Source organism: Rhinolophus sinicus, chromosome 3, assembly GCF_057876585.1.
Source record: "Rhinolophus sinicus isolate RSI-liver-muscle chromosome 3, RSI-T2T, whole genome shotgun sequence".
Classification (NCBI taxonomy): domain Eukaryota; kingdom Metazoa; phylum Chordata; class Mammalia; order Chiroptera; family Rhinolophidae; genus Rhinolophus; species Rhinolophus sinicus.
Genome location: NC_142503.1, coordinates 174499791 through 174513473, shown reverse-complemented (window position 1 = coordinate 174513473; position 13683 = coordinate 174499791). Strand labels below are relative to the sequence as shown.

Sequence of the window (13683 nt, the reverse complement as noted above, 5' to 3'; positions counted from 1 at the left end):
CGTGACAGAGTTTCTACCTGGAGGCGGACTGGAATCAAGGACTGATAAAGGTGTGACCAGCCAACATACTATTTGTTAATTCTCTATAAATGTCTTGAGCATGCCAACGGAAAGAGCAGCACCCAGTGAACACAAAACTGCTCAACGGCTTTCAGGATGGGAAAAGGCAGCATGTACGACCTCAGCCCAGGCAGCTTATTTCCTTTCTGGCTGTTTAGAGACATGTATCCCACTGCATTTGGATGGGTGGCTGATCGCATATGACATAAACCTGAGGAAATCAGAACCACAGTTGTGAAGGGTTCTGGTCTGCTGGTGGAGTAGGAGGGAGGGAATGTCAGCACCCCCCGACATGTTCCCAATTACTGGGCAGTTCTACTACACCTAGAATGTTACCAGTTCCTGTCACTGTCCCACCTGGGCAAAGAGAACCCCAAGAAAGGGGGAAATGACTCAGAGAACACATCCCACTGGCCTGGAGTCAGGTGGTATTTTTGAACTGCAAAGCAGCATAGTACAGAGATAAAACAGTTAAGCAGGCCCAACCTAAGAATAACAGTGCTTGTTTTAAGAACAGTTCTACCCTTAAAGACTCATTCCCCTTTGTAATTTCACTATTAGACTCAAAACCACAATCACAAAAGGGGCATGAATTTGTTCCTAACAATATGAATCACACACCCTGATGGGCTTCCAAACCCCTTGCCGGGACAGGCCCAGAGGAGAAGAGAAATCGAATACACTGGGGTAGAGAAAGCACTAGACTAGTAATCAGGGCCCTGGCTTCTCCCCTGGCCCTGTCACCACTCAGGTAAGTCAGCTCTGAACACCCAGTTCCTGTTTCTCCTTTCTATAAAGTGAGGAGGTATGAGATGATCCCCCAAGTTCCATCCTTCCAATTCTAGCATCTCATGAGCCTACAGAGTCTCGGCACATATGCAGTTTGCTGTGCAAGGAGTTTTGTGGTAACATCTGGATAATATAGTCAAGAATTTGAACCTTCAGATAAGTGTCGTCTCACCTCATTCCATCTTTTGAGATTCCTAGGACTTGGGAATAGAATTTGCATTAACAGATAGAGCCTATTCCAAATCCAAAACTTTTGGCAGTGAATTGTGGCAGGGAAGTTATGGCTGCATTCACATACACACAGAAACTTTTGGAAGGACTGATCCTGGGGCTTGGCTCCAGGTACAGAAACCTAATACAGGATTAGGAGAAAATAATTCAAGGTCCTGGTTTTTGTCTGGCTTGTTGGACAAAAGGTATGTGCCCTGTGTGCCACATGCTTCTCTGGGGTGGAGCCATATTGACCCTCTGATAAAGAAATTAGGTAGCCTACACATACCATGCTTTCAAAAGCTTTTGGTAGGGATCTAGGAGCAGAGAAAGCAAGACCAGCTACTGCATCATTTCAGTAACAGGCTGGTATGATGTGAAACTACACAGGGGTAAGTCCTGTAGAGGAAATGACACTCCCAGTGGCACCATCTGTTCCTCTTTGTGTCTGGCATGATCTATATTTTTAACCTCGGTGCAAGTAAGGCCCACCAGTAGGAGCCCTCCCCTTCCCTCGCCGACTGGCTCTCTATTCCGTGAGCATTCCACTCGCCAGCCTAGCAGAAGCCTCTCAGCAGGTGCACACGCTGGCATGGAGTCTGTCATAGGAAATGCTTCTAAGATCTATAAATTACATTTGATAAGGAAGCCTCTGTGGGGTTCATGGTAAAGTTCTCTCCATAAAACGCAATGATGCGATTTAGAACTGAGGCCTAAAGATGCTGAAAATCCTCTTTAAAAAAAACAAAAGTAGCAGTCAGTACATACGCACTGAATTTGGGCAGTACTGTATCTGTCAACTCACATTACCGTTCCAAGTTCTACACCAAAGATTTAGAAACAATGCTGTTGGAGAGTTCAAACTTCATAAACACATGATTGTGTGTTGGTGTGTGTGTACACACGTGCATACATGTAACATCTTTTCTTAAATCAGGGCAATATCCTCAACACCTTAAGACCAACAGATTTTGCTGTAACACTGTTCTTCCCCAAACTGTATAACCCAGTAGAATGGTAACTCCAAAGAAAATGAATGCAGCTTTTAAAATATCTCCCTGAAAAATGAAATATATGTTCACACAAAACCTGATACATAGATGTTCATAGCAACATCATTCCTAATAACCAAAAAGCAAACGTAAATGTTTATCCATTCATCTATTACATGATGAATAAACAAAAGGTGGTATATCTATACAACAGATTATTTAGCAATAAAGTGGAATGAAGTACTGCCACATGCTACAACATTAATGAACCTCAACAACACTATGCTAAGTGAAGGAAGTCAATTACTAAAGACCACATATTGTATGATTCTGTTTATATGAAATATCCAAATAGATAAACTAGAGAGTAGATTAGTTAGTTGTGGCTGGGGGCATTGCAGAGGGGACTACTAATGGAGCTTCTTTTTGGGGGTGATGGAAATGTTCTAAAATTAGATTATGGTGATGGTTATACAACTCTGTAACTATACTAAAATGAACTGAATTGTATACTTTAAATGGCTAAATATAAATTATGTCTCCATAAAGCTGTTTTTTAAAATACACATAATAAGACAACATAAAATAACCCCTCTGAAAAAAGTCTCCTTGAGCAAACTTAGAAATAATCTAGATGTATAAGAGAGGATATTTAAACCACAAATGATCCATGATGGAATATTATAAAGCCATTAAAATAATTACAAAAGGCTATGCGCCATGATAAGGAAAATGTTTACGGGAGAACGCTATGTGAAAAAAACAAAACATACAATTGAATGTACTGAGATTACCAACTAAAAGAAAAAAATAGAATACATGGAAATGATGTTTTTATTAAGATAGTAGAATCATGGTGAATTTTTTTCTCCTTTGTTTCCCAAGCTTTCTATAATATTGGCTCAGTGTATTGTTGATTAAAAACAAAAACAAAAACAAAAAAACAGTGTTCCTGCAGTTTACCTAGCTACAATTTAAAATACAAAATAAGCAAAACCACCTTGTTCTCTTTTTCAAGGTCCCTTTTTTAAACTTCCACTCACTTAGTTCACTGAGATCAACTAAGAATAGCCCAAATAAGACAGATTGGAATAAACACTCCTATCCCATTCTCAGAAGCCAGTTTCATTTTACTGGCTTTATCAGAAGCCAAAGCCTAGTCCAGCCAAAATTTCAGCAATTGCTCCTACACACAAAGTAATTCCACGCTCTGATCTTAAACTTCTGTGGGTGAAGGCAAGTTACTGCTGGTGGGTGACTGGACTTGGAAAGATTGGATGTTTCCCCGCCTTAAGAAAGGGGGGGGAACGGGGAAAAAGCCCTTATTTGTGTCTCTTCTCATGAGGCTTTGTGTCCTATCTCCAATTACAGGAGAAAAGGAACCTGAATCATTTTATTTTTTACCACAAAAGATCCTCTTCTGAGTAATAAAGAATTGTCAGTCACCAAATGCAGTCTGCAAACCCACTTAGAACCTATTACTGTCATCAGGAATCCGAGATTAATTTTCTCCAAATTTTTGGCAGGGGCCCTGCCAAAAAAAATCCAAACACCCCAAAACAGTATAACACTTGTATATGTATGGGGGAGGTGGTAGTACATTTAAGGGCACAGAGCTACCAGATAATTTTAAGGATCTACTAATATTGGACACAGTATCAGGAGCTGTATCTATTTCTGCCTCAGAAAAATGCTTCAATAATATTCTCTGATTTTTGGCATGCAGCCTTCAGATGTTTCAAGGGTGGCTACTTTCCTTTTTTGAGATGTAAAAACCAGGGAGGGAGAATATATCACAGGCAACACCAGAGTCTGTGAAACCCATTTAGTTCTCACTATAGTTGCATTTTCTGCTGTTGCTATACCAGTGCCTTCACAGGGACTCAACTGTTCCCCAGCCCTGACAAGAGCACAGGTGGCCTTTCATGGCTGAAGTGACCCAGATTGGTGGCACTGCAAGGTCTACCAGCAGAGAAGAGACTTCCACACTCTGGTAAGAAGCAGAAGATGAGAGAACAGATAGAAGGAGCCCTGCTGGTTTCTAGGACACAGGACCACAAGGGAAAGAAAACGGACACCTTCACTGAAACATGGGAGCACATACACAGGTGCCTGACAGTCTCTGCCACTAACATCGAAGCCTGTAAGAGGTAACGCTTTCTGCAGCACCTCCAACTTTTCAAATAAAGCTTTTTACACAGAGACACTCACGAACTTACAATCAATCATCCTAGGGAATAGTGGCTATTGCCTTGAATCCAAGCCAGGGAGGGAGTGAACAGGTATCTTGATGCTCAAGGATGGTCACCCCAATGCTGTCCTGAAATTGCTTCACTGGTGTCAGATCCACAGCTGTTAGCAGCTTCAAATACTCATCACAAAATCCCCAGCCCCGACCTCAAGCTGCATCCTTCACGCCCACCAATATGGAAATAGCCCTCCCACATGACAGGATCAGGCAGTGTTTCTCACTGCTCTAGTTTTCACATTCCCTGCAATGTGGCAACATAATTTAAGAATATTAATTTCTTTAAAATTCCATTAAATGAAATCTCACTACCATGGGATACAGGAGTGACCCCTAGACTGAAGCCATCTTGAGGAGAAAGCAGGGGAAAGAGTATCTATTATCACACATGCACTTGTTCCAATGCTCATTTATCTTTAACCCAAGTGTCTTAATCCACAACACCTAAGTCTGCACAGGAGCAATATTTGCTTTCAAAGTTTGGGGAGGAAAAAAAGGCACTGGGCTTCTTCCTCTGTTTGTTGCTTCTCATCTTTCTCGTACTGCCTGAGGGAATGCCCCCTAAACAAGACATCCCTACTGCCCAAGCAGATAGAAGAGGGAAAATTAATACTGCTTGTTAGCTTCAACTAGGAGATTGCGTGTCAGTTCAGGAGCTCAGTAAAACGCTTCATGCATGGCAATTCCACAATCAGGCCCAGTGGATCTGCTAACATTCAGGTCTCCAAGCAGGCATTTCAGACCTGCAAAAAGGCATTAGAGCCCTGCTGCTGCCTTTCAGTGAGTTGTCACTTGGTAACTGGGGAACTACAGGGAAAAAACAAACACAGGTGCTCTCTGCCCTTCCTTCTCTGCCTGCAAGAGGCTCTGCTAAAGACATTCTCCACACTTCACTTGTCTGGGTAAGGAAATGAGTAAAACTATGTGACTCACTAAGTTTTTTAAAGATATTGTAATTCTCTGAGCCACAAACAGATACCAGTAGTTACCTGGCTGTCCAAAGAGCTAAGGATATGGAAAAAGAGCACAAGGAAAAATTTAAAACATAAGATAAGTTTTTATCTGGGGATGGAAAAGCATTGAGGGAGTGAAACAATGCTTAGAAGCCATAAACCTGAAATAACTACTTTTAATAAGCCAATTGAATTACTACCTTTGGAGGGTATACAGGTGTGTGTGTACACAGGGAGAAGGTAGCTGTAGGAATTGCTGCCCCAGCGACAGGACAGGAGGAAATCCCCTGCCAGGAGATGCACCATTACATAAGAGCACACGTTCAATCACCACGAGATGGAGACCTGCCAGGAAACCAGACAAAGTGCTGAGGTCTCTTCATCTGCCAGCCTGCATCTGTAACACTTATTTTACCTAACTTCCTCTTCTATCTGCCCAAATTCTGTGCTTTGAAAAGGCAGGCCCCAGCAAATAAGCTGAACACTGCCATTTGACAATGGGTTTGGCTCAGGGTTTAAACACTGCAGGGCAAAGGCAGGGGCAGGCCCTACTCTGAGCACCCAGAGACCTGTCCCAGTCAAGCTGTAGGTGAGCATTTGTTTCATATGCCATTTCTACTGTGTGCATCATTCATACAAATATTTTAAACCACAGTAATGAAAAGAACAAAAAGTCATTCTGTGGACAGGAAGTTCTATATCCAAAAAGTCATTCTGTTGACAGGAAGTCCTATCTATCAAGCTTCACACTAGTATTGTCCTCTATTTAACTCATTGGGCAGAAGTTCCTTAAGCAGCAAATGGCAATGAGAATTAACCAATGAGAATTAACAACATAAACCAAAATAAATTGACTTAAAGACTGTGAACTCTATGAGGGCACTGGCTGGGTTCTGTCTTATTCATTGCAGGATCCCTAATACCTAGCACAGTACCTGGCATACATTCCGCATCGCAAAAATACTTGAGCACTGAATGAAAGAATGAATGAACAAATGAATGTTATGCAAACATACCATAAATGTGTATGTATGTTGAAGAGTTATGGGTACTCAGGATCTGAGTAGTGCTTTGAAAAGGTTCTAGAAAAACTCCAGTTTTACCAAAAGGTAAGCAAACTAGAAATTAACAGTATAATCTAGTAATTAACAGGGTTCCATCACAAACTATCTTTGTGCCTTGTGCAAATTATTTGTTTGGCTTTGGTCTCAACTGAAAAAAATGCGAATAACAACAATATTTACCAAAAAAGTTTGTTGTTTATGAAATGAGATCAAGAAAGTAAAGTTCTTGGCACAAAGTTTTGTATACAGTAAGTCCCTAAACACTTTTCCCTATTACTACTATTACTGTTGCTTTATTAAATACGTACCTCCTTTACTCAGAGGGAAGTAGGCACACGCACACCCAACTCTGAAAATTTTTCATTTCTCGTTGAAAATACATCCAGCTAAAACTGCAAAGACCAGAAATGCAGAGCTTAACACCAAGCACATGTCTCTGCTAGCCTCTACTAGATGGTGACAATTTGGGTGTGGAATTCCCAAAACAGAAAAGGTGTGTGTGTGTGTGTGTGTGTGTGTGTCCTTCATACACACGAGTATATTTTAAAACAGAATAATGAAAAGAGCAGAAATGAATTATGAATTAAGCACTATGAAAAGCTGAAAGAAACACTTCCAACCCTGAAGATCTAGAAAGAGTAAATACCTAAGTTTAAATGAACTGGGTAGTTTTATTGCCCCTCTGTATAGAACACACACAAAGTCCATTACCAGGAGCAACAAAGACCAGGGAGTCGCCTGCCACGGAGAGAACATTCTGTGGGAACAGCAGCATTAGGCCTCTTGGCCAAGATGTGAACTTCCCTCAAACCAGCCAAAGATCTGATTTTGACGCCTCTTTTCTTCTGGATTTTACGGTCCCCTAAACCACCTCCTCCTCCTCATCTCCTTACAGGTAACTTTTTCCAGTTAGTTCAGCAGCCCCACAGCCACAAGCCTGCAGGAGAGTCAGACGTACACTAATATCAGGAGTCTCCGAAAAGCAGGAGTGAAACAGAAAGTCTACATATATAAACAGGAAGTGGTTTCGGTGAGTCTCAGTCCGGATAATAAGACAAGTTTTTGAGATTAAAGACCCGACAGGGCGCGGGGGCTGCAGAAAGCTACGGTGCTCACACACACGGACTGCAAGGTTTGCTCAGGAAATCCACCGTCGCTAAGCCAACCCTGCCCCCACGCGCGACCCGCAGCTTTGATCGGCAGGCGGGGTACATAACAGCAGTAATAAGAAAGAGGACCCCTGCTTACCTCCTCTCCAGCGACCCGCCAACTGTGGTCTCCACCCTGAACTCCCGGACAGCGACCGCGACCCCGAACGCCCCGCGAGGCTAGAGCAGCGCGCCCCGATCCCGGTCACTAAGCTCCCGGCCTCACACCGCCGTCTGATCCTCCTCCCGGCCTCAGCACAGCCTCCCCTGGCTGCCCTCCCGGCACGGTGCCCGGCTGACCCACCCCAGCGCGGGGCTCGCGGCCGGGTGACAGCCGGACTGGCAGATAGCAGCCGACGCCGGGCGGCCGGCGGGGCTCCCCAGCGTCCCTCACAGGCGGTGCGCGTCGGCCCCGCGTCCCTGACAGCTGGCCGGGAGCGCCAGTGACACAATGCCCGACCCCGCCGCCCCCCGGCCCCGGTGACAACTTACCCGGGGAACGGTGCGGCGACCTCCGGGATGGGGGCGCTCGCAGCTTCTGTGGCGCTGGGATCCCCTCCGTCGCCTGCGCGCTCCCGCAGGTTTCTCGGGACTAGGCGAGGCCGCGCGTGCCGCGCTTGCCCTAGTCTGGATGGCGCGGGCCGGCACTCCGGGAAGAGGAGGCGGGAGGCAGGGAGCGAGACTGTCGCCGGCTGAGGAGAACAGAACGCGGCAGCGGTGGCGAAGGCAGCAGCTCCCGCGTCAGTGGCCCAGCTGTACCGCGCGGGCGGGGGAGGCCCACGGAGGGGGGAGAGGAAGGGGCGGAGCCAGGCGCGCACGCAACAAGCGCCGGCGTCGCGTCGCCGCGACCGCCCCGCTGGGAGGCCCCGGCGATCCACGGCTGCCAACACGCACGCGCCGCCGCCGAGCTGCAAGCCCTACGGGAGGTGAGCCTGGGTGGGGGTGGGGGTGTCTTAAAGAGACAGTTACGTCGACTGTGAGGGAGTGGACTGGGAGGTGGTACTGGCTCGGACTGTGCCGCGTTTGCAGTGCATCCTCCAGTTATTTTACTATTATTATTATTTAGATTTTTAAGATATTATTTGGATTATTGGATTAATATAATTTTCAAAGAATTGGTTTGCACTCAGGTTCACAAGGTGCTTTAACGCATGTTGGCTTATTAGCTTTTGAATCGTTCGCTAGACCTATCCCTGAGGCAGGTCATTATCTCCCCGTTAAGCAGTGCTTCCTAAACCTTGGTGGTAGCCTGCCAATGTCAAAATTGCTCAGAGGGGTGGGGTGGGTGTAATTGGGGTCTTACCTTAAGCCCTTCTGAGCCAATAAAACTAGGGTCAGACGCAGGGATCTATTTTCATGAGCATTCCCAAGTGATTCCTCAGCACGCTAAAAGCACGACGGATCTCAACGTTAAGAAAACTGAAGTTCAGGGCTAGGACTGGCAGAGTCGGGGCTAGAAGTTCGCCACACTCCTAAATTCATTTCCCATCTCAGCCTTGCCTCCTGTGGCTGTTTATATATGAGTAGTTTGTGCACTGTGGCTACATCATTTACTGGTGATCACACTGCAGTACTAGGAGGTAAGTCCTCCACTGGTGTGTTTACAGGGCTTGTGGCCCCTTGATGATGGTGACTTTTTATCTTTGTACCCCAGGGCCTTGTACAGTGCCTGTCTCAGAGGTGCTTAATAAAAGTTGGGGCACTCCTACTTGAGGATCTGCCAGAGTCTGCACTTGGACCCACAGACTTTTCGCCTTTGCTGCCGCTTGTAGAATCATCAATCATCCCAGTTTGCCTGCGGCTAAGGGAGTTGCAGGGACGGGGACTTCCAATGCTAAAACTAGGACAGTCCATGGCAAATGGGGAAAGAGTTGGTTCTCCTGTGGTATGACTCAGAGGACAGGGTATACCTTCCCCCTCTCCCAGGAATATAACTATGCAGGAGCTTGTACCTGTACCACTTTGAGAGCAGGAAAAAGAAGCTTGGCTCCCTGAAAGTGAAGGACAGAAAAGGTTCAGAATTAGTAGTTGTGTCTTTGTTGGTATCATTATTACTTATAACAGGAGTGACAGCCACTGTTTATTGAGCACCTACTGTTTGCCAGGTACTGGGTAGAGACTTTTATACATGTAACCACTGTCAAACTTGAAGAGTCTGGAGGCTTTGGCTAGAAATAAATAATAAAGATTTATTCAAGGATGTTAGGGTTTGTAAACCGGAAACACAGCTAGGCCATACCCAGAGTGTTCCAAGGAAGAAAGAAAAGCTACGAGTTCTTATAGTGAAAAGTACATCTTGAGAAGAATCCGTTCTGCATTCTTAGACTCTGGATTGGTCCTAGATGGTAATCCTCTAGACGACCAGTGGTCTGGATAATGGATGTCGGGTGGTTTGGGTATGTGAACCTTCTTTCCTTAGTCCTTCAAGGGGTGGTCAGAGGGTTATCTGGAGGTTTGATGTATATCCAGGCATTTATGCAGTGTTTAAAAAGTTCAAAAGTTTAAGTTCTCAGGCTAGTTAAAACAAGAATAGAATCATTTCCTCATGATTCAACTTACTTGATTTTGTAATTTAGCAGCTTGACTATAGTGACTCCATCTTATTTCTTCACTATTCTTCACCACTAATTTTGAGAACAATCCTCCAAGTTAAGTATCGTTAACACCATTTGACACATGAAGAAACAGGCTCAGAGAGATTTTTATGACATCAAAAACTACTTAGCATATATGTTGTTGCAAAACCAGAATTCATTCTTGCTTGTTCCAAAAGTCACACTTTTTCAAATAAGTCATACAGCCCCTCAGACCCCCAATAAAAATATCAAATAATGACCCAAATTGACATTACATATTTCTTGATCTTTTAAAAAGTGATTTCTTGCACATTAGCTCATTTGATGTGCACAACATCCCCATAAAATGAGACATTTCTTGGTTTTTATCTATAAGGAAGTTGAGGCACCAAGCAGATGACTGGCTTGTCTGACCTCAGACAAGAATTAGCATGGGGTTTCTTGTTTTGATTCAAGATTACTTGGGCAGGCTTCAAGCCCCAAGGAAGTAAACAAGTAAACCTGCTGGACTCCAGGTGAGGTGCAAGTATTCAAGCCATGTCACCACAAAAAGTCAGAGTCCAAGATGGGTGGATTCTTAGGGTTGGGCCAGCACAGCTGAGGGGTGGTTCCCACTCTTGAAGAACATCCTGAACTCAGGTGCTTGTGTGAATACCAGGACCTGAGCCATCACCTGGGGCACTCCTCCTCTGACATGTCAGGAACCTATGAGAGCCAGGCTTAGAGGCCCAGTCCCTGTTGGCCACTGGTCCGAGAGGCCTTTGCAGAAGTCACAGCTGAGAGTAGGGCTGCCCAGAGCAGCCACTACGATTCCCTGCACACCCCATTCCTGAGCCCAGCTCTGTGCATCTGAGGCAATGTGCACCTGACGCTGCCCACTCAGCAGGTTTATGTAAGAAGGTGATCCAGACCCTCCTGCTTTTTCTGAAGCACTGACAAGTCTTTGACAACATTTTTTATCTCTGACACAGACCGGATAAGCTGGCAAAAAGTATTAGCCCCACTTTACACTCAAAGAAGAGTCAAAGTAGCAAAGAGAGCGTCTAACTGCTGTGTCTTCATAACTGCCCAGGCTCTCTCCCTCCAGCCTGATTACCTGCTTCTCCTCCCTGCCCTTTGCCCATGGAGGCAGCCAGCAGAAAAGGAGGAAGGTGCTGAGGGCAGTAATGGATGGCCTGAGCCTCTTTCAGACACAACCAGTCACAAACCCCACCCACATTGGTCATTTGACACCGCTTTCCTCTAGTGACTTCTGTCCTCTAGGCTACCCTGATGGTTCATTTTCACGTGACTTAATGGTGGGAAGGCAGGGTTGTATGATTGGCTCTGCTAGCTGTGGGCTGCAGGTAGATCGAGGAATGGAGTGCTCCCCTCCTTCCGTCTGTCCAGAGAGGCAGAGGCGGGGCTGTGGAGCTCTGGCAGCCATTGCCTACTTACTAAGTCCGTCATACTGTCTGCCAGGCATTGTGCTAATGGCTTTACATATATGAACTCATTGAATCCTTGCAGTAGCCTATAAAATAGGGATTAATACGATTGCCTGCATTTTACAGCTGAGGAAACTGTGGTACAGAGAAGTTAACGATAAGGCCAAGTCCATAGTTACTAAGTAGCAGGGCCAGGCCTGCCTACCTCTTAGGGAATAAAACTGCAATTTGCAATTGTGAGATTGTGAATTATGAGAAATATATATTTGGTCATACAGATGACCAAAAAACACATATATTTTTCATATATATTTGGTCTTTGTCCATAATTCCTGGCTCACAACTTCCAAAACCCTTGAAATTTCCCAAGTATTGAGAATGATAAAGGTATATTCATGATTGGAGGGCTGGAACTTTCAGTCCCATCCTGACCTCCCAGGAGGGGAGAGGGGCTGGAGGTTGAATCAACCACCAATGGCCAATGATTTAATCAATCACGCCTATGTAAGAATGCTTCCATAGAAACCCAAGAGGACTGGGTTCAGCATGGAAATTTGGGGAGAGTGGTGTGTCTAGCGAGGGTTTAGAAACTCCTTTTCCCATACCTCGCCCTATGCATCTCTTCCATCAGACTGTTCCCTTTTACAATAAACCAATGATCTAGTAAGTAACATGTTTCTCTGAGCTCTGTGAGCTGTTCTAGCAAATTAATCAAACCCAAGGAGGGGGTTGTAGGAATCTCTGATGTACTGTCAGTCATACAGAAGTACACGTAACAAACTGGACTTGCGATTGGCATTCTGAGTTGGAGGGGGTCATTGGAACCTTCAATCTGTAGTAGCCAGTTGGTCAGAAGCACAGAAAGCTTGGGCTTTCAACTGTTTGGCATCTGAAATGTGTGTGTGTGTGTGTGTGTGTGTGTGTGTGTGTGTGTGTGTGTGTTTCTGGGGGAGGGGTGGGAGGGCAGTCTCACCCATGGAATCTGATGCTATCTCTGGGTAGATACTATCAGAATTGAATTGAATTCTCAGACACTTTGGTGTCTGAGAATTGTTTTTTGGTGTGGCAGAACCCCACCCACAGTAGAACTGGGTCCAGGAGCCCAAGTTAGCACTGCAAAAGACAAATGTGATTTTTAAAGGGGACCAGAGACAGTTAACTGCAGTACTGGAAACTGCTAGTATGTACCATCTCTCAAGAACCAACTGAAATTTCCAAGATTTTTGTGAGCCAGCCTTTATTAAAAATTAAATTACATATGAAAAATTAAATTGTAATTTTTAAAGTCATAAATACCCAAAACTTACCACTTCCCAATTATTTTACTACATTGTATTCTTATCTATGTTTTCAAGATTATTTACATCTATTATATAAGTATGGTGGAAATACTACATAATATTATACTACTGAGTTTTCCCGAAAAGAAGACCTAGCCGGACAATCAGCTCTAATGCGTCTTTTGGAGCAAAAATTAATATAAGACCTGGTCTTATTTTAATATATAAGACCAGGTTTTATATAAGACTGCATATAATGTAATGTAATGTAATGTAATGTAATGTAATGTAATGTAATGTAATGTAATGTAATAATATAATATAATATAATATAATATAATATAATATAATATAGGGTCTTATATTAATTTTTGCTCCAAAAGCCGCATGAGAGCTCATGGTCCAGCTAGGTCTTATTTTTGGGGAAACACAGTATTTAGCATCTATTCCCAAATCCACATTCAATGACATCACATCAATAGCTTGAAATCAGACGCGGTGGAAATATTTACACCATGGAAATTAGCAAAAGCTACAAATCAGCCCCCTACTCCCAGAACAAGTTGTTAAACATTTACCAACACGTGTGTCTGCAGAAGCCATCAGGTAGCTGTGGTGGCCCAGTGCTAGATAAACTCACCAACGAAGCCATTAGGGTGAGTGAGGGTAGGGAGCACATGGTGTGCCCCTAGGAGACAGATCCCAGAGATTCTCCATTTAACAGGGAAGGTGGGTGATGTCCAAAAAGTGTGTCAGTTCCATCTGCCTCCACTGAGGTGCACTATGAAGAATTCTTTTTTAAAAATGTCCCCCTGTTGGAGTTGGATTGCCAGGTAACCAGAGAGAAGAAGGGGCAGGAACCTGAGAGGAAGCCTGCCTGGAAGAAGGGGCAGCTGGTCCCCAGACCCTAATGAATGCCTGACCTCTAGTGGTGGG

The 13683-nt window shown here is 44.5% G+C and overlaps 1 protein-coding gene across 3 annotated transcripts in view; it reads right to left on the bottom strand.

Annotated features, from left to right (window-relative positions):
* Positions 1–8319, bottom strand: part of SUSD6 (sushi domain containing 6) — a 91219-nt gene extending 82900 nt beyond the window's left edge. The window contains exon 1 of one of the 3 annotated variants that reach the window (XM_074327296.2): positions 7957–8319. The gene's annotated coding sequence lies outside the window, so the exon portion shown is untranslated. Of the gene's footprint in view, positions 1–7564; positions 7830–7956 lie in introns of those variants that run through there. The other 2 variants (XM_019733412.3, XM_074327298.2) reach the window with 2 other exon arrangements.
* Between the last annotated feature and the right edge of the window lie 5364 nt (positions 8320–13683).